Here is a 19,753-nt window from a genome sequence, read left to right on the forward strand (position 1 = left end):
AACACATTTCTCTCTTCTCAGGGAACTTTAGTGGGGCTTCCATAAAATGATTGGGGCTTGGATCCTTGCAAAGAGATAGGGGCTTCCAGGGCAGAAGGCAAAAGCAGCAGCATCTAGGGGAGTTATCTGGGAGTAGGGGAGGGTATTTGGAGGAGGAGTTCCTGGAAGTAGTATTCAGTATGGGTGGAAACAAGCCAAGGAAAGGATGTGGATGGATGAGCCCTGGGTAGTCTTGTCTGAAGTGATATGCAGTGAAGAGTTGGAGGATAAGGCATACACAGAATTATACATGTCAGAGAATAATCAAATGCCTCAGAGAAGGACATGAGTTTATTGGTTTGCTAGGCAACACCAGTGAAGAAATTCACTGAAGAGATGTCTTAGGTATTTGCAAGTAAAGGGAGGTGGGAATTCATGGTGTTTATGCTAATTGAGGATGAAAAGCAAGAACCCTGGATAGGAGAGAATGAGTCCATTGGTCTCTATACATTTGGTTAAAATAAGTTCTGCTTTCATAGGTCAAGAATGAGTCTTTAGTAAACCTTTGAGGATTGAGGGAAAGGGATCTCAAAGTTCACGGTGCTTTAACTGTTTCAGCCAGTTAGATGAATTGCAGTAAGGCAGCATTTGGTTTCTGTAGCTCCCAGGCAAGTTCCTTAGTCACTGGAACATTTTCCTTTTACAAAAATAATGTGGGGTGACAGATCTACCTCAGAAGCCATGATAAGGGGTGTGTTAACATGTTGGCAACTAGAAGCCCCTGAAATGCTCCAGGAAGAGAATGGCACAGACAGATTTCTACCCAGGGGGCTGGGGGTACCCTGGCAGCCCTGCAGAGGGGGGTCCTGAGGGGGATCAGAGAGTTGACTATCCATATCTCTTCTAAAAAGAAATCAATTTAGTTTTATGAAAAGACACTAATACATAAAAAATGAAGAAGACGAAGTCCCTGCCTTTCCAGAAAAGTGTTAACATTTTGAATGTTTGGATGAGCTTGGTGTGAAGAGGTGAGGCTGTTTTAAAATCCGTCCTGGTTGGTGCTCCCTGAGCTTTAGGAAAGCCTGAAGGAGGCTCTGCTGGGAATGGCAATTAACAGTCTAGGCACATGGTAGGAGCCAATGCATGCAAATGAAAAACAAACAAACCTGAAAGTGGGATGGAGAGAAGGAGGTACAGGGGGGAGGGACAGAGAGCAGATGAAACAGTGAACCCACCCATCCGATGAATTCTTCTCTGCTCTCATTTCCAAACTGCACAGGCTTGGCTGAGCATGCACCTTACTTGTTAATCTCATTTTTGCATCCCTGTTTTTGTGGCTGTCAGAACTCCATATTATGCAAATTGGGTTTAAGCAATTAAGGCAATAATGTTTCCCTTGAAGAGTTTGACAAGGTAGTGGGAGCTTGGACTGAATTTTATAGACAGGAGCTTGGATGTTTATTTACCTACAAATAGAGGAGGAACAAGAAAAGGGAAAACACTGCAGCACCAGTCATACCTGAGCTGTGCTGCTGACTTTCTTGCTTTTCTTCTGTTGTTTCACAGGAGAACAAAGGGTCACTGCACGGCATTAGCAGGTGGTAAATTTAGAATAGATGAACACGTTTCACAAGACATAGAATTAACCTGTTGAATTTACTGCTACAGAAGGCCACGGAATCAAGTCTTCTGGCAGATTTTAAAAGAGCTGGGTGATTTCATGACAAATAATAGTTGAAGTCAGTGGGATGCTGTCTCCTATTTGGGGTCACAAGCTGATTGTCTTGCAGCTACAGAGAAGCAAGGCCAGAAAGCTGGACTTTGTCCTCAACAAACCAAATTGCCCAGTAGATGAGAATGTCACAATAATTTTCCTCTGAAAAATCCACTGTCATTAGGAAACCAGATATGATGCATCAGACTCTTAAATGGGGATAGCACATTTCACATTTCTGTACTTAGGGGAACAACACCCAGATGATGCTGTGCTCAGCTTGAGCATGTGGCTGAAAAAACCCCTCTTATAGATTGCCAGAAATAGTTTTAGAAATATCCTTTACTAAAGTCCCTATGTATGATTGTGAATATTTCCCTTCTCCCAATAATGTGGTTGGGGCTACCCAAAATGTCATGGTATCAGTAATTAGTGCCCACCCTCATAGAAAATCCTGGCATTTATTAGCTGTCCAAGCTCTCATTAGTTGATCAAGTGGCTAGAAAATATCTGCTATGCATTTAGCTCTTGTGTGTGTGGTGTGTGTATGTGAAAGAAAGAAAGAGGGAAGGCGGGGAGAAAGGGAGACTGAACAACAGTAAAAATATAAGATGTCTTTCTCCTCTTTCTTAATCATTCTGTTAGTATATCATTCACTCCCAGTTCCTGATACATGCCTTTTTAATTTCCCTCATATGGAAACCTATATCATTTTTCCAAGATTCCTCCCTCCAAAAATACAATCCTTATCACCCAAAATCAACATTCATACTCTCACTTTTTTTTAATTCTCTGAATTTCTGAGTACATATAGTCAATGGTTGCTGGTACCACTTCCATACATTCCTCAAAAAAAAAAAAAGGAATTCTGATCTCTACTCCCTGAACACAACTTTGTAAGTCAACTGTACTCCAATAAAATTTATTTATTTGTTTGTTTATTTTTGTCTTTTTAGGGCCACACTTGCGGCATATGGAAGTTCCCAGGCCAGAGTCGAATTGGAGCTGCAGCCACCAGCTTACACCACAATTCATGGCAACACCAGATCCTTAACCCACTGAGGGAGGTCAGGAATCGAACCCACACCCTCATGGATACTAGTGGGGTTTGTTACTGCTGAGCCACAACAGGAACTCCATGAGATAATTTTCTTAAAAAAAAAAAAAAGAGCTGAACATCCAATTAAACATTATTTGCCTAAGTTAATCAAGTCCTTCTCTTGGCCTTACTCTATTTGATTGTTCTGCAGCATTTCACACTATTAACCTTGAAAATGTGACTTGCCTTCAACTCGTGTTTCTTTTTTCTTTTTTCTTTAGGGCCACACCTGTGGCATATGGAGGTTCCTGGACCCAGAGTCAAATCGGAGCTATAGCTGCTGGCCTACACAATAGCCACAGGAACACAGGATCTGAGCCGCATCTGTAACCTACACCACAGCTCACAGCATGCCAGATCCTTAGTGAGGCCAGGGTTTGAACAGGCAACCTCATTGTTCCTAGTCGGACTCTGTTTCCACTGCACCAAAATGGGCACTCCCAACTCATGTTTCTGATAATTCTTTCTCACCATTCTTCATTCTGTTTATTCATTCATTCACTCATTCTGTCATTCACTTATTTTAGTAGACATGCATCAGATTTCTACTCTATGCTAAGAATTGTGATATGTTCTGGGACAACAAAATTGGGATGACACAGTTCCAGCTTTAATGAAACTTTATGTCAATGGGGATAAAATAAATGCAAGTTAATTAACATAATATGGCAAGTTAAGTGTAATGATAATGCCAGTGGGTTATGATTGAAGGCAGAGAGAAAGTACAGATAACTGTTAGGACTGAGCTTCAGGAAAGGCATCTTGAAAGAAGTGACAACTGAATTGAATTTAAAATTTGTAAGAACAAGTTAACCATGCATCTCATAAAAGTAAATGTTATCCCAGGTTTCCTGCTCAGGCTTCTTCCCACTCAGCTCAACTTCCTGTAAGTTTAACCTTGGAAAAACACTGGTGACTCACTGGCATCTCAAGAGTAATTTCTAATGAGCTTTGATTTTCTAATAGAAACTCCCACCAGCATTTCTAACTTCTTGGTGGAAATTTCTCTAAATTTTCTTCTCTATATAGCACATCTAAACATTACCTCTGCCCCTACATCTTCTTTTTGGCTGAGGTGCCAATCTAAGTTAATAATACTCTTTCATTCAGTCACTAAAACTTGAAACTGTGGAGGCGCTTTGAGTTTCTCATTCTTCTGCTTTAAACTACACAACACATTGGTCACCAACTTCTGGAAACTCTATCTCCCAAAGGAACATAAAATCTGTGTTTTCCTTTTTAGTCCTATAGCCATGATTGTCATCATATCTCATTATGAATGGTGATAATTTTCTACCTGATCTCCCTGAATTTAATCTCACAGAAATGTCAGAAAGGCCATGAAGGGTTTTTTGTTTTTTTGGTTTTTTTTTAACATTTTATTCCCCACTCTTACTTTTTCAGCATCGTCTTTTCTCATTCTTTCATTCCTGTCTTTCACTTTACCTGTACAAGATGGCTTCTGCTTACCTGCATATGTCATTTTTGTCTGTATCTCTAAGTCATTTCTCACGTCTTGTGTAAAAACCTATTTTTTCTGACTTGTGAAAGTTAATTTATTCCTCATGCCCAGTTTAAATGCCATCTTCTTTAATTTTCTAGGGAAAATTAATTACTCCCCAGGCAGTTAGATAGATGGGTAAATAGACATGAAAATAGATATAGATATACTTCTATCTATTTGTCCCCTTTATATATTTAAATAGTAGCATGCATCGTTTTATAATAAAGCTGGCCATGCATGTGTCTGCCCACTAGACTACATCTACTTGGGGAAAAAGCCTGGGTCTTGTACGCATGTTCAGGGGATGCCTGTATGCCCATCTGTAGAATGAAAGTATGGTTCCCTGGCTCTCAGTTTCCTAGTGTTCTTCTGAAGAACCGGAAGTTCTCATTATTAAAAATAATCTGAAATAGATGGCTTAATATTCAAATAGAGGAATTAAGATTGTACTGAGAAGAAAAGAGAGTGATCCAAATGATTTTGCTACAAAATCTGCTGCCCTTTCTAGAAAGAGAAATAGGGAAGGCTTTGAAGAGTTGGCACAGTGCTTTAAGCAATCTTTAACTTAATACGCTGAGTCTGTAGAGTTGTAATTTATCCGCTCTAGCTGAGTAAGGTGAGTTTGTATACTTTATACTAGTTTGTAAGCCATGATTGCCTGGCACTTTAGTTTAAAAAAAAAGTGATGTTGTCTGCATCTTGAAGCAGCTGGCTCTATGTGACTCTATTGGAGGTGAGACATTTGGAAGGAGGAGTGACGAGGACAAAGTTATAAATTCCATGCTTAGAGTCTGCATTTATGCAGTCCATTTGCATCTCTCCCAAAGTCATCCTGGTTTTTCCAGGAGAGGCAAGGGTAGCATCAGGGGGTGGGTGATGGAACCCAGACTGGAGGGGTGGGTTACTTTTGTTTCAGGGCTGGACAGAGGACCCTATTTTAATAGAGACTGCTGCTTAAAAGCACTTGTTACTTGGAAGAGAGAGATTTTGAATGGCCTCTAGTTTTATTTTAATTTAATGGACCTTTAAGGAGATGTGCATAGCTTGGCCCCCAGGTGAAGAGAGTAACAGAATGAGAGATGATGTCCGTGAAAAACCCAGGCAGTGAAAGGTTTTTGTGAGTTAATCAGAATTAACAGGGATAAGGCCAGAATGGGTATGGGAGCCTAAGAAGGAGGTGAGCTTTTGAATGAGGGAGTGCCTGGAGAGTTGGTAATCTAAGGAGAAGACTGCTGGAAAGAAGGGAGTGGAAGAAAGATACACTTCACCTCCTTTAAAATTTTACTCAAGGCAAGCACTAGCTTTGTATTTGACTGCATGTGATAAGGCAGATTTCCAAAAAGGAAAAACTCCTTCTGTTTTTTGTTCCTAAATTCTCTTTGTGACCCAATACAATTTTTATAGAAAATTGAAATTTTATCCAGGCAACAATATCTAAAATAAAAATCCCTGGAAATGATCATGATGGCTTAGGTAGTATATTGGGAAGATATAAAACTGATTCTCTTGCTAATTATGATCTACTTGAGACAGTATTTAATTATTTCCACCTGGCCACTGGTAAATTTGCATGAAATAAATGGGCTTAGTGGAATTATTGTCAATTCAATTCGTGTTAACAAATACTTCTCAATAGTTGGACACTGTATTAAGTTCTTTAAGTTCTAAGGAGAAGAAGACAACATCATAATAAAATATTTACAGAGGACTTACTGGAATCAGAAGTTATTCTAGTGGCTGTAATAAGACTACCGTAACTATGGATGGAAATTTTCTCCCCAGCTATTTACTAGTAACAAAACTGTTTAGAGATATAGATTGTATATATATTATTTACTTTAATTATATTTGTGTTAAAGTAATTCATATTAACATGACAGAGTGATTTAATCAGAAATATTAAGATAGATATTAATACTAGAAAGTCTGAAAAAAAAGCGGTTGAATTAGTGAAGGCACAACCAGGGAAACAAACACGTTAAAGCATTTAAATGAAGGAAATTAAATCTGGAAGATCGGTTACACAGGTGATACAATTGTGAGGAGCAGGGCATTGAGGCAACTCAGAGATTAGCATCAACTACGGACACAGTGGGAAGGATCAGGTTTACCAGAGCTATAGGACTGATCTCCAGAGAAGATGTAGTCACAGCCAAAATGGGGACCACGGCAGAGACAAATGGCGGGGGGACACCCTGGCCTCTCCCACACCCCTGTCCTCTCATTTTCTGTCGGTACTTCTCACTGAATGAATGAACTCAGCTGACAGTGACAGGAGAGCCTGGGAAACACAGCCTGTACCAGTCACTCCACAACAACTCAGAAGAGAAGGGAAAGAGTGAAGAATAGCTCTTAAGAGTTGTAACAGATAAACTGAAGCATTTAGGAATTTTAAGAATTTATTTGAGCAAAACTTAAGTTGAGCTGGTCAGCGTCACACCGTCACACCGGTTGTAGTTAGGAGCACTCCGTCTAACAGAGCTGGGAAAAATCTGTTATAGAGAAAATGGCAGAAGGAAAGTAAGGAAATTATTGACTGGCTGTAGCTTTCAAACCTAGTTGCTGTTTGTGATTGGTTGTCCTTAGTTTTCGGTTTCCTAACCTTGAGGTATTACAGCCCTAGATTTTGATTTTCCACCAAACCAAACTCGAGCGGCTTGGCATTAGCACCATCTCAGTCTAATGGCTTCCTTGTTTAATTAATTTAACAGAGTAACAGAGCCAGGGACCAGCAGAGAGGTATCTATCCCTCCAAATCTACTGTATTATCAATAAAATGGATTGTCTCTAATATTCTTTATAAGCCCCCTTTTATATCATACCAAATGGGAACCTTAAGCAGTGTTTGGTTGAGCATAAGGCAAGGTGGAGGGCTGGTTGGGAGGGGACACTTAAGAATGCCCCATGTCCGCATTGGCAGCAGTTTGATTCCTTGAGAGTGTGGTGCTTGATTTTCACAGAAGTTGAAAGAGAAAATAGCTTTTCCCTGTGTGTCTCTTCCACTGTCAACATTGTTCCTAGACTGTTCTCTACATTTCTCTCTAGGTCTCACATGGTGGCCATGTACTTTTGGCCATCCTCAGTTTGATATGCCCTGATTTATGCAGTGAGATCTTGTATTCATTTCCTAAGAGCAGGATATCATCACTTCTCAGCCCTTATCTCTCTCACCTCCCCCGCTTGTTGCTAGTGTAATGCATTTTTTTTTTTAATTCTGACTTTATTCTCTCCAGTGGGAGGGGTCATGCTTTAACTGGTAAGATTTAGGAAGGGCCAATTCCAATTGCAACCTGAATACAGCTACAAAAGTCTTTCAGCTCTCTGTCTGAAACTCAGCTGTGAAAGGAAACGCTGTGCACCACTAAAAGAGTGGATGTAGGATTGAACTGGGGTCAGCAAAGAGAAGATTATGTAGCTGGTGATAGCATGGAATGTAATTCAATTCCTAAAGAGTGTTACAATTATTATTTTGTTGTTTTAGTCAGAGTTTTAATGTTTTGCTTTCATTGTTTTGTGTTCTTCCTTTCACCTTAATGATTAGATGGTGTGGACTGAAGACTGGAAAGGTTTAGGTGTATTTTCCTACACTGTGGTGGCCAGGATTTCAGGTCTTTTCCAGCTTCTGTTTTAATATGAATTTGTGTCAGTTCCAATCCCCAAATGAAGCATATTATTTCAAATGGGGAACACCTTTATCTTGTAGTGTCTAGCTTGTAGTAAGCATTCTTTTTTCTTTTGCTTTCCTTTTCTCCTTTTTTTGCTTTGCTTTGCTTTTTCTCCTCTCTTCTTTTCTTTTTGTAAATATAAAATCTTGGAGTTCCCTAGTGGCTAAGGATCTGGCATTATCACTGCTGTGCCTTGGGTTGCTGCTGTGAGTGAATTTGATCCCTGTCCCAGGAACTTCCACATGCCATGGGTGTGGCCGAAAATAAAAAAATAAATAAAAATAAATAAAATCTTTTTGCAAAGCTTATTAAGTCTTTTTGGATGAGGAATATTTCATTTAAATCTGAGAATCCCTCACATTCCAAGTGATAACCTGTTTTTCCAGGGCAATTAATGATTCTAAGCTTTATGCCTCTTGTGACAAGTAACTTCATACATGGAAACTTTGAGAGAGATTGCCCAGGTTCAAATCCTCCAGTTACCTGAACAACAGAGGAAAAATCAAGACAATCAGGAATTACTTCACTTTCTTTTATGGGAGATAGAAGACTGCCTTATAGTTCCCAGTCAGCCTAGAATAAATCAAATGATTGCAAGCTCAGAACTCTTATTTTGTAAAATGTGAAAATAGTTCCTAAAGCTCCTTATTTTGATGAGGACTTAGTGAGTTCATGTGTGTGAAAGTACTTTATAAACACTAAAACATTGTAGAAATAAAAGATTTTGACGTCGCCTCATCTCTCTCTCTCTTTTTTTTTTTTTTTTTTTTTTCCTTTTCTAGGGCTGCTCCCAGGGTATATGGAGATTCCCAGGCTAGGGGTCTAATTGGAGCCATAGCCACTGGCCTACGCCAGAGCCACAGCAATGCGGGATCCAAGCTGTGTCTTCAGCCTACACCACAGCTCACGGTAACGCCGGATCCTCAACCCACTGAACAAGGCCAGGGATTGAACCTGCAATCTCATGGTTCCTAGTCAGATTCGTTAACCCCTGCGCCAAGACAGGAACTCCTTCATCCTCATTTCTAACTGCAGAAGAAACTGTTGATCTACCATGCAGTTGTTCTGTCATAGTGTGGTGTTTGGTATAGCACTACAAAAGTTATCTAATTAAGTGACAGTGGGAGCACCTGTGGTATTAGTATAACCCTATTACATTTACCAGGTTAAAGAAATTAAACTGGAAATTAGTCTATGGCTTGGACAGTTTTGTTTATCAGAGAGCCTTCCAGAGCTGAGAAGGGTCTTAGTGGATCATCTATCCCAGTATCTTAATTGCTTCATAAGAACCCCCCTGAAAACGAGGGGAAAACAGTGTAGTACTAACCATTATCAAAGTTGTAGCAGCAATAGGGGTGGGGTGGGCAGAAACTCTTCATTTGCCTGCATTTGCTGACTCATGCACTTAATTCTCTTTGATTTTCCGTCTTTTCAGGTGTCACTTATTGATAATATTTTTATTACTTCATATTCCCAACTCATTCTCTCTAATTTTATTCTCCTGGCATTATTGAGAAATAAAGAGAAAGAGGGTGAAATTGGAAAATAAAAAAAGATAGGCAGAGAGAAGAAAAAGGAAGGAAATGTTTACTGGAGAAGTTGGAAAAACTTAGGGAGCAATGGAATTCAAAAAGGTGATGAGGGAGTTCCCGTCGTGGCGCAGTGGTTAACGAATCCGACTAGGAACCATGAGGTTGCGGGTTCGGTCCCTGCCCTTGCTCAGTGGGTTAACGATCCGGCGTTGCCGTGAGCTGTGGTGTAGGTTGCAGACGCAGCTCGGATCCTGCGTTGCTGTGGCTCTGGCGTAGGCCGGTAGCTACAGCTCCGATTTAACCCCTAGCCTGGGAACCTCCATATGCCGCGGGAGCGGCCCAAGAAATAGCAACAGCAACAACAACAACAAAAGACAAAAGACAAAAAAAAAAAAAAAAAAAAGGTGATGAGGATAGCTGGGCAGAGAGGCAGATGATTAAAAAGTAGACTGAATGCTAGGGTTTAGAACAGGTGTCTGATCATCAAGAACAGACTTGTGATTGCCAAGAAGGGATGGGGGAGGGGTGGATTGGGAATTTGGGATTAGCACATGCAAACTATTACATATAGAATGGATAAACAAGATCCTACTATATAGCACAGGGAGCTACATTCAATATCCCGTGATAACCCAAAATGGAAAAAAAATAGGAAAAAGAATGTATTTATATGTATAACTGAATCATTTTGCTGTACAGTAGAAATTAACACAACATTATAAATCAACTATACTTCAATAAATTTAAAAATAAAAGTTGTCTGATATTTCCTTCTATACCTGCTCTTGTTCCATTTCCTTCCAACTCAGGGTTACTCCTATGTTTCCACTGCATCAGAAAGGTGGTTCTCAAGCCACCTCTCACTGATGAAACAATCAGCAAGTGTCTGTCAAAGCCTTTGTTGGTTCATAAGGTATTAAATATTTATAATGTCATGTGTTCCCATGGATCTAATAATCATTGACTTACATGCTAATGGTTTTGTTATTTAAAAAACCCTTCCATAATAGAATATTTGAAAATTTTAAGTTCATGTCTATTTTCTCATTTTTTCCTCACAGTAATTCAGAAATTAAAACAGATATTTTGACACCATTTTACAGATTAAAAAGCTAGGGTCCATGGCTATTATGTAACTGGATATTACACATCAAGTTCGTAATATATAACTAAGTGATGCAGGAGTTAAATCTGATTCCTGAATCAAGCAATCAGGAAATGGTTAAACAGGATCCAGAGCTGTTATTTGGACATTTTTAACATTTGTCATTCTTTCTAAAAACTGTCATAGTTTGAAAAACATGGCTTTAGAGGCCCCTGAAAAGCCCTGAAATATGTCATTGGCTAATTGCAGAAGTATCATGCAGGAATGTTGAGATGCCGCAGAGACGCAGATTCAGACCAGAGTAAAGCAAGAAACCAGCCCACAGAGAAATGAGTTTCTTTTCTCAAGCTAAGTGACATGGTTCACCCTGGGACCCACTGAGGCTGGTTGGGATCCAGAAGTTGAGGAGAATCCCTGGTGCTACAGTCATCAGGGAAGCCACAGTTCTTAACCTTCTTTGGATTACAGACCCATTGAGGAACCCCCCAAAATGTGTGGTTAGAACACAATAACTATTTCATTCAATATCAGGCATTCACAGACTTCCCCAAGCCTGTATATCAAATGTTTCTCAGTGTATACCCCTTGGACTGTTTCATGAGAATCTCTCCATGTGCTAGCTTATTAAAATTCAGATTCCTGATTCTCATCCCAAACCCATCATAACAGTCTCTGTCTGGAGTGTAGGAATTCACAGTTTAATAAGTCCTACAGCTGATAGTCATGCAGTCTAAAGTTTAACAACCCAGATAAAACCATATATCTTTGAAACATAAGTTTGAAGCTTCCCCACAAACTCAGCCAGTCCTGTTCCAATCTTAAGCAATGTTGCCATTTAGCCTGTATTGAAGCTGGGATGAACACTGCTCTGGGAAGTCAGGTGGTTCCTGTTTTTTTTGTTTTTGTTTTTTTTCCTGTAAATACCCAAGATAGGAAGCCATCTCATTTAATAGGAGCCTCAGAAGGCATCTAGTGGCTTCCTCATTTCCTAGCACCAGCTGAAAGAGTATTCTAAGCTGTTAAATTCTGTTTGCCAAATACTGTCATCCCATTTATGCCAAACCACCCCCCACCCCGTAATAACAGAAAACATTACCTGCCTTCTAGTTTCCCACTGTCCATGACACATGCACTTTTCACTGTGTCCCTATGGTTTGGAAATATGAAGCCAGTGAAGTAAAAAAGTGAATGATCCAGTCTTGTTTATTCCCATTAAAATGCAGGTACACACTGTTTGTTTATTTCCCTCTGGGAACAAGCTGGGAAACTGTTAGTGTTGAGGAAAATAATAATAATTAAAAAAAAGTCTTAAGTGTTGACTCCACAATTTCAGAGCTTGATAAGTCCTTCTGAGTATAGCATGCCATCACTTTTCTCAGCAGGGTATAATTACTCATAACTTGAAGGTTTTATCTCTGGGTTGCCTCTAATAAAATGGGGGCAAAAATAAGGTAAAGCTGTTACTCACTGGAAGTGTAAATGTTTAATTAACTATCACATATAATTGTTTCAGTCTCTTGTGTGACATTTGCACAGTCCAGGAATTTGGGGTTGGGGGTAGGGAGATCATCTAGCAAATTTATGAAGATTTATAAAGTAGGGCTTACTTAATGTAGCACACGCATGTGTGCGCATGCGTGTGTGTTTCAACTATTGCACCTGAGGCTTTGTTTGGTTTTTAATCTCACCTTACTTGGTACTAATTTTCTCTAGGAACCCTTCAAAGTATTTTTAAACTATGAAATAATTATTTCATCCTTTGTTCATCTTACATTCCTTCCCTTGTATAGGCAAATGTCTCTTGTATTTAGCATTTACATGTGGTGTATCTGATGTTACCTCGCAGGACCGAAAGTAGAGGAGGCAAACTGAATTCTGCATTGATAATCAGGAATGCGTGTGTCACGGCTTCTTCCAAAATAATATAGGCCATTTAAAAACCTATTTCAAAATGCCTCTAAGGAGCCACCCTATTTGTTCCTTCTATCCTGGACCCAGACAACTTTAGAAGTTTCTAGGCATTATGGTTACAGGGCTAAGACCCTATGACTCTCCATCTGTGGTGGAGACTTTTTCTGGAATAGAGACGGTTCTGGAGGTCTGAGAAGTAGGTGTTTTCTCTGGATCTGTGGCAAGGCCCAGACAGAATATATCCCGAATGTAACCCATACTGGGGAAAGCCTAATTTGTAGTGTTGGCTAATTTCCATGGTTTATAATGCTGTCATCATAGCCATAAGAGGCTCTTCTCTCTCTATTCAGCATTTCTTCATGATCATCAAATGTCAACATCATTTTTACCTCAGAAATGTTGCTATTGTTCCTCCTTATAGCAGGAAAATTCTTCCTTCATACAATTGTCTACCCTCTCTACCTTAGTCCCTTCAGGGCTCCACTTAGTCCCCCCACTCCTCAGAGAGGGCTTCATTGACCACTCATTAATTTTTCTCTTATTCTTTTTTTTTTTTTTTTTTTTTTTTGCTTTTTTAGGGCTGCATCTTCGACATATGGAGATTCCCAGGCTAGGGGTTGAATCAGAGCTGTAGCTGTTGGCATACACCACAGCCATAGCAACGCAGGATCCAAGTCACATCTGCAACCTACATCACAGCTCACAGCAGTGTGCATCCTTAACCCACTGAGCAAGGCCAGGGATCAAACCTGCATCCTCATGGATGCTAGTCAGATTTGTTAACTTCTGAGCCATGACAGGAACTCCCACACATTAATTTTTATCAAAACTTTCCTTAAAAAAGACACATGCACCCTCATGTTCACCGTAGCACTATTCACTATAGCCAAGACATGAAACAACCCAAATGTCCATTAACAGACAATTGAATTATGAAAATGTGGTATATATACACAATGGAATACTACTCAGCCATAACAAAGAATAAAATAATGCCATTTGCAGCAACATGGATGGAACTAGAGACACTCATACTGAGTGAAGTTAAGTCAGAAAGAAAAAGACAAATACCATGTGATATCACTTATATCTGGAATCTAATATATGGCACAAATGAACCTTTCCACAGAAAAGAAAATCATGAACTTGGAGAATAGACTTGTGATTCCCCTGGGAGGAGGGGGATGGATTGGGAGCTTGGGGTTAACAGATGCAAACTATTGCTTTTGGAATGGACTAACAATGAGATCCTGCTGTGTAGCACTGAGCACTGTGTCTAGATACTTACAACACAGCATGACAATGTGAGAAAAAAGAATGTATACGTATATGTGTAACTGGGTCCCCATGCTACAGTGGAGGAAAAAAAAGTGTGTTGGTAGAAATAACAATAAAAAATAAATTTAAAAAATTTTTATCTACTTTTTCTTTTTCTTTTTTTTTTTGTCTTTTTGCCATTTCTTGGGCTGCTTCCACGCATATGGAGGTTCCCAGACTAGGGGTCTAATCAGAGCTGTAGCTGCCAGCCTACACCAGAGCCACAGCAACGCGGGATCCGAGCCTCTTCTGCGACCTACACCACAGTTCACGGCAATGCCGGATCCTTAACCCACTGAGCAAGGGCAGGGACCGAACCCGCAACCTCATGGTTCCTAGTCGGATTCATTAACCACTGCGCCACGACGGGAACTCCTATCTACTTTTTCTTCAATGGACTTATCATGACTTGGAACTGTATGTTGATTTATTTATTATTGGTGTCCTCCACTAGAATATAAACTAAGAAATTAATTGATTTTCTTCATTATTATATCTCCAGTGCCTTGAAGAAAGCTGACATGTAGTAGATATTCAGAAATAATTTTTGAATTATTAAATAAACTGTGATTTAATCAATAGTCATGAGATGAAGACTGCAAACACTTTGTACAATTTTGGAATATTTTTAATTTTAATAGGAATGGTTCATTCTACTTGCCTTCCCATTCTGCTTTCATCTTTCTACCATAGCCTCTGTTGACTGTATGTGAGAACTGGGAACCTCTTGGAGAAAGGCACTCTCTCTTTGAATTCCTCATGCCTGGAATAGAGTAGAAGCTCAATAAATAAATACAGATCGAGAGCATTAACTCACCATATATTCTCTTTTTCTCGTTAACTGTTTCAGGGATGATTAGCGATAAATTTGTAGGTTAGAGAAAAAGGGGTCTGTGCGCATCTGTCAGTGCCGGCAAGAACTCGAGAGGTGAAAAAGAGTGTGTTTTGTTCCACAAACAGGCTGGAGGGAGAATAGAAGAAAGTCATGGGATGAAGTAAATTTTGGCAGCTGCCAATGAGAAACAGCTAAAAGTCCCTGGAGTCTTGGGGTAAAGAAGAAGCAGCCCTGGGGATGAACAGATTAATGGCTCCCATGGAAACATGTGGATGCGAGGCATTCCTAAATATAAGATGTCATATTAAACCTCTAATCAATTGACCCTCCTGTGATAATCTCAAAGTTAACTATTTCTGGGGAACCTGACAGAAGGCTTCACTGAGGCAATGGGTTTTCTACATCTGCTTTTCCTCTAATGGAGCTAGATCACTAAATGAGGCTAAGAACTCCCTTAATAAGGATCCCAGACAGGGAAGGCATTTACAGGCATGTAGATATGTTGTTTGATGTCAGCAAGGAATTCTAACACACCTATAAAGAGTCTACTGTTTTCATGTTTTAGGACAAGTTGCATAGAAAGATGTGTACGAAAGTAAGAGTTTGATTCTGTAACCATGTAAGGAAAAGTCCAGGTGTGATGTACCTTTGGTGTATGTGAGTAGGTATTGAGGGGAAGCTATGTATGAGGAAAAGAAGGATGCTGAATGAGTCAGAGGGAAGTCTCATAACTCGATAACTTACAGTGTAATAGCCATGGAGGAAGATATTTACCTTAAGAAGGAAAGGGATAGGGAAAATGCAAAGGTTTCATGTTCTGCTGAGTCTTTGATACTTTGAAAAATGTACTGCTGACATTTTGAGGCAATAGGAAGATCCCAGCAATTGAGAAAGAAGAGTGGAGGTAGGGACCAGACAAAGAAGGAAGGGAAAGCTGCTTTATTTCCCCCTGATAATTAGAGGAAGTTAGTACAAAAAAGCTCTTTAAACGTTCTGAAATATAATCTCTTCATTTTACTTCATCTTTCTGGGTTAGGGTTTCTATCTGTAATGTACTTAAAGCTATAGTGGATATTGGCATTTAGGGCTTGAATCCAGGAGGTCTTGGGTTTCCCCTAAGCCAATCTACTTTTCCACTCTACTTCACTAGGTTTTTCAGCTAAACTAATGTGGTACAATCCACATACCAGGACAATATGGAGAAATTGTGACACAGGCCAAGGAGTTGATGGAGAGCTAGAAGATAGAGGATTGAAGACATTTAGAAAAACTATGAAAACCAGAAAGATCAGGGTAAGGACATGCTACACTAGCTCACCCTCTGTTGTGTCTTTTATTGTGCTAGGAAAGATGGTCATTGTTACTTATAAAAATCTCCTCCCCCAAAGTTGCTCTTCTTCCCCTCCCCCAATCCCAGGAAGACTTTCATGGAAAATAGAACCTTTCTGTTATGCTTACCCAGCTCTGTTCAGAGCCACAGGATTGAATACACTCAGAGGCATATCCAGCTAATGCAAACCCTGCTAGCCAAATAGTTTTTCCAGGCTGAGGGATGAAGTCAGATATGAAGGAAAAGAGTATAGGAATAGAAATGATAATTGAGGTCTTCTGAGAGTTAAGAGAGAGATTATTCAGTATAGGAAGCAAAAATGTCAAGAAATGGGTTGCAGTCCTGTAATTTCATTGGACTAATTGTGAGTCCTTGAAGCTCGATTTCCTCTTTACAAAACGAAGGGATTTGTCATGATGTCCTAATGGTGCCAATGTGATGTAATTAAGTCTATTCAAGAAATAATCCTTATCTTGATTAGGTAAATAGGACTTGATTAATTCCACTCTGATTAACCACTGCCTCTCAACCTCTTCTAGAGGCATTTTACCCATTCTACCCAGCAATTCACCATCTTCTCCCAGCAGAGATGAAAAATGCCCCAGTCTCCTTCATGATAGAGATCAAGCCAAGATCTAAATGCTGTAAAACATAAAACACTTCTGCAGATGGTTGTGGTTTGCCTTGCAAGTGGAATGGCATTGGTGGAGACAAGATGAGGAGGGGAGAAAAGGAGGGGGGTATAAAGGAGAGTTTCCTTTAAAACATCAAAAAGACTTTATAGATCTTTTCTGCCCTTTCATGAAGACTTCATCTGGCAGCCAGATTGCCTTAATGGTCTGCCTAGAAAGACCCACCCTGGCCTGACATAGCCAGACACACACTTTCCAGCTTTGCTTTGCTTCTTTGATGCTGTCACATGTTCTTCATTTTCTACATTTCATTCATTCTTTGCCTTTAAGCTATAAGGATAAAAGTGCCTGGCATTAAAAAAAAAATCAGTGTACATTTTTTAAAGGGGCAGGCATTTCATGCAGCTTTGATTTCCTTCTGGGAGAAAATCATTACTTTTCTTTAAAGGAGAAATTAGATTTTTTTCTGCTTCCTCTCCCTGCTTTCCACCCTTCACCCCAACGCTCCCATTTTTCAGCAGTAAGAAATAACACTGGGTTTAGTGCAGGAACGGGCTAGAGAAATGATTGTCTCCTAGAAAGCACTTATGCCACTACAATGAATAAAAAAGCCTAAGCATTCATTTACTGCTAAACAATGACGAAAGACAATTGGAATGTTTTAAAGGACTGCACTATATTCAACATCTGGTAAACATTGGTTGAGATAGCTGTTTTTAAAACCAGGTGGTGTAGAGGAGGAACGATAACCAGTAGAGTATGATTTTTATAACCTTTGAAATGTATAAGAAGGTTACATAGAGAGGTCTGAAGCATTGTGTATGAAGGAGCATGTTAACAGAAACAGAGTAAAAACTCATACTGCAAAGGAAACACTAATACGAGAGAATTCCTGTGTGTGGAATACTCATGTAAGTCACAAAATGTGGCCACAGGGACACACTCTAGATTTTCTCTCCAAATTAATGAGCCCAATTTTAAAAATATGGAGTGAATCTATAGAAGAAGGACAAGTAGTAATATTAAGGAATAAGAGTTGGCTAGATGAGTGTCTAAATACACACAGTGGGGGAAAATAGGAAGTGATAAGATTTCCAGATAGGATAAATGACTACATCCATAACAAGTATTTCGAACCCAAATGAAAGAATAATGTCTGGAACTGATCCTTAGATTTGAATGTGGAATAATGCTGGAGATATATGTGTAATACACAAAAACAAAACAAAACATTCCCCCAAACATACATATTTCTAGAGGAAGAGGAAAAATGAAGAAATCTATCACCCACCTATTAAACTCCAGGAAAGGAAATGGTGCCAAATGTGGAAACTGGAAAAAAAAAAAATTAAAGGGAAAATCTGCAAAGTTAAATAAACTACAAGAAACCCCAAACCATTCCAAATACCTCATTGGAAATTCATGATAAATGGCTTTAGAGGCACAAACAGGCCAAGAGCTGATGACAGTAAAACAAAACTCTCTGAATAACCGGCTGCGTCAGAATATCTCCTGTTGGAAGGAGCAAGAAAAAGCGTCTTTGGGAGAGGGGAAAACAATTAGAAGAACAGGATGATCGACCAACCAGAGCAAGCACCAAATACTTAAAAAGTAAACATAGGAGGATCCCATGAAAGGTACTCAAAATATAATAGTATATATATATAATACCTTTCAATAAGGTAGCCTAGTCCTTGCTTGGAGCCTCTTTGAAGATCACCCAGACCCTGTACATCAAGGGACAGAATCTTTTAGGGAATTTGAAACACCATTTGAAGGTCAGTATATGAACAGTGGGCTTAGGAGAAAAAAGGAATATCAGGAATTCCTGTCTTGGTGCAGGAAATGAATCTGCCTAGGAATCAGGAGGTTGTGGATTCGAACCCTGGCTTCGCTCAGTGTGTTAAGGATCCAGCATTGCCGTCATCTGTAGGTTGCAGATTTGGCTCAGATCTGGTGTTGCTGTGGCTCTGGTGTAGGCCAGCAGCAACAGCTCTGGTTAGACCCCTAACCTGGGAACCACCGTATGCCATAGGTGCACCCCTAAAAAGACAAAAGACAAAAAAAAAAAAGTAAGAAAGAAAGTAAAAAAAAGAAAAATCAGGGAAGCTGATTGCAATATTAATTTCCTTTCTTTATAAAACAAGTCTATAAATCTGAGTAGCACCAATGTGTCATTCAGAATAATTAGATAAAATAATGACAAAGTCACTGACTTTCTCACTTCCATACTGGTTGTACTTGTTCCATTCATAATAAAAAGACTGGGAGTTCCCACTGTGGCATAGTAGGTTAAGAATCTGACTGCTGCTGCTCAGGTCACTGCCACGATGAGGATTCAATCCTGGCCTGGCATGGTGGGTTAAAGGATCTGGCTTGGCCACAGCTGTAGCACAGGTAGCAGCTGGGGCTTAGATTCAATTCCTGGCCCAGGAACTGGAAATTCCATATACCACAGGTGCAGCAATAAAAGTTAAAAAAAAAAAAACCAAAAACTCAATAAATGCTTATAAATCCTCCTTTACTGAGAGAAAGGAAGCACAGCTTCTATAAGTGGAAATAATTTATAACAAAGCTACTAGGAACCTAATTTACCACATTATTTTTTTAAAAACCTTTCAACATTCATAATGAGAGAATGTTTTGTTCTTTTGATGTGGACCAGGATCTTACTTAAAAGTAGGAAATAGGGAGTTCCCATCGTGGCACAGTGGTTAACAAATCCGACTAGGAACCATGAGATTGGGGGTTCAATTCCTGGCCTTGCTCAGTGGGTTGAGGATCCGGCATTGCCATGAGCTGTGGTGTGGGTCGCAGACGCGGCTCAAATCCCATGTTGCTGTGGCTCTGGTGTAGGCCGATGGCTACAGCTCCGATTAGACCCCTAGCCTGGGAACTTCCATATGCCGCGGGAGTGGCTCAAGAAAAGGCGAAAAGACAAAAATAAATAAATAAATAAATAAATAAAATCTCTTGGGTTGGAGTTCTCTTGTGGTGAAACGAGTTAAGGATCTGGTGCTGTCACTGCAGCAGTTGGATTGCTGCTTTGGTCGGGTTTGATCCCTGGCCCTGGAACTTCCACATACTGTGGGCATGGCCAAAACAAACAAAACAAACAGCAACAACAAAA

At 39.7% G+C, this 19,753-nt stretch overlaps 1 protein-coding gene across 4 annotated transcripts in view; it reads left to right on the forward strand.

Annotated features, from left to right (window-relative positions):
• LSAMP (limbic system associated membrane protein) overlaps nucleotides 1–19,753 on the forward strand; it is a 626,714-nt gene that overhangs the window by 236,077 nt on the left and 370,884 nt on the right.

This window comes from Sus scrofa, chromosome 13 (genome assembly GCF_054392235.1).
Source record: "Sus scrofa isolate SSC_HxYL_T2T_F1_AM1 chromosome 13, Sscrofa_HxYL_maternal_Yorkshire_Landrace_v2.0, whole genome shotgun sequence".
NCBI classification, from domain to species: Eukaryota; Metazoa; Chordata; class Mammalia; order Artiodactyla; family Suidae; genus Sus; species Sus scrofa.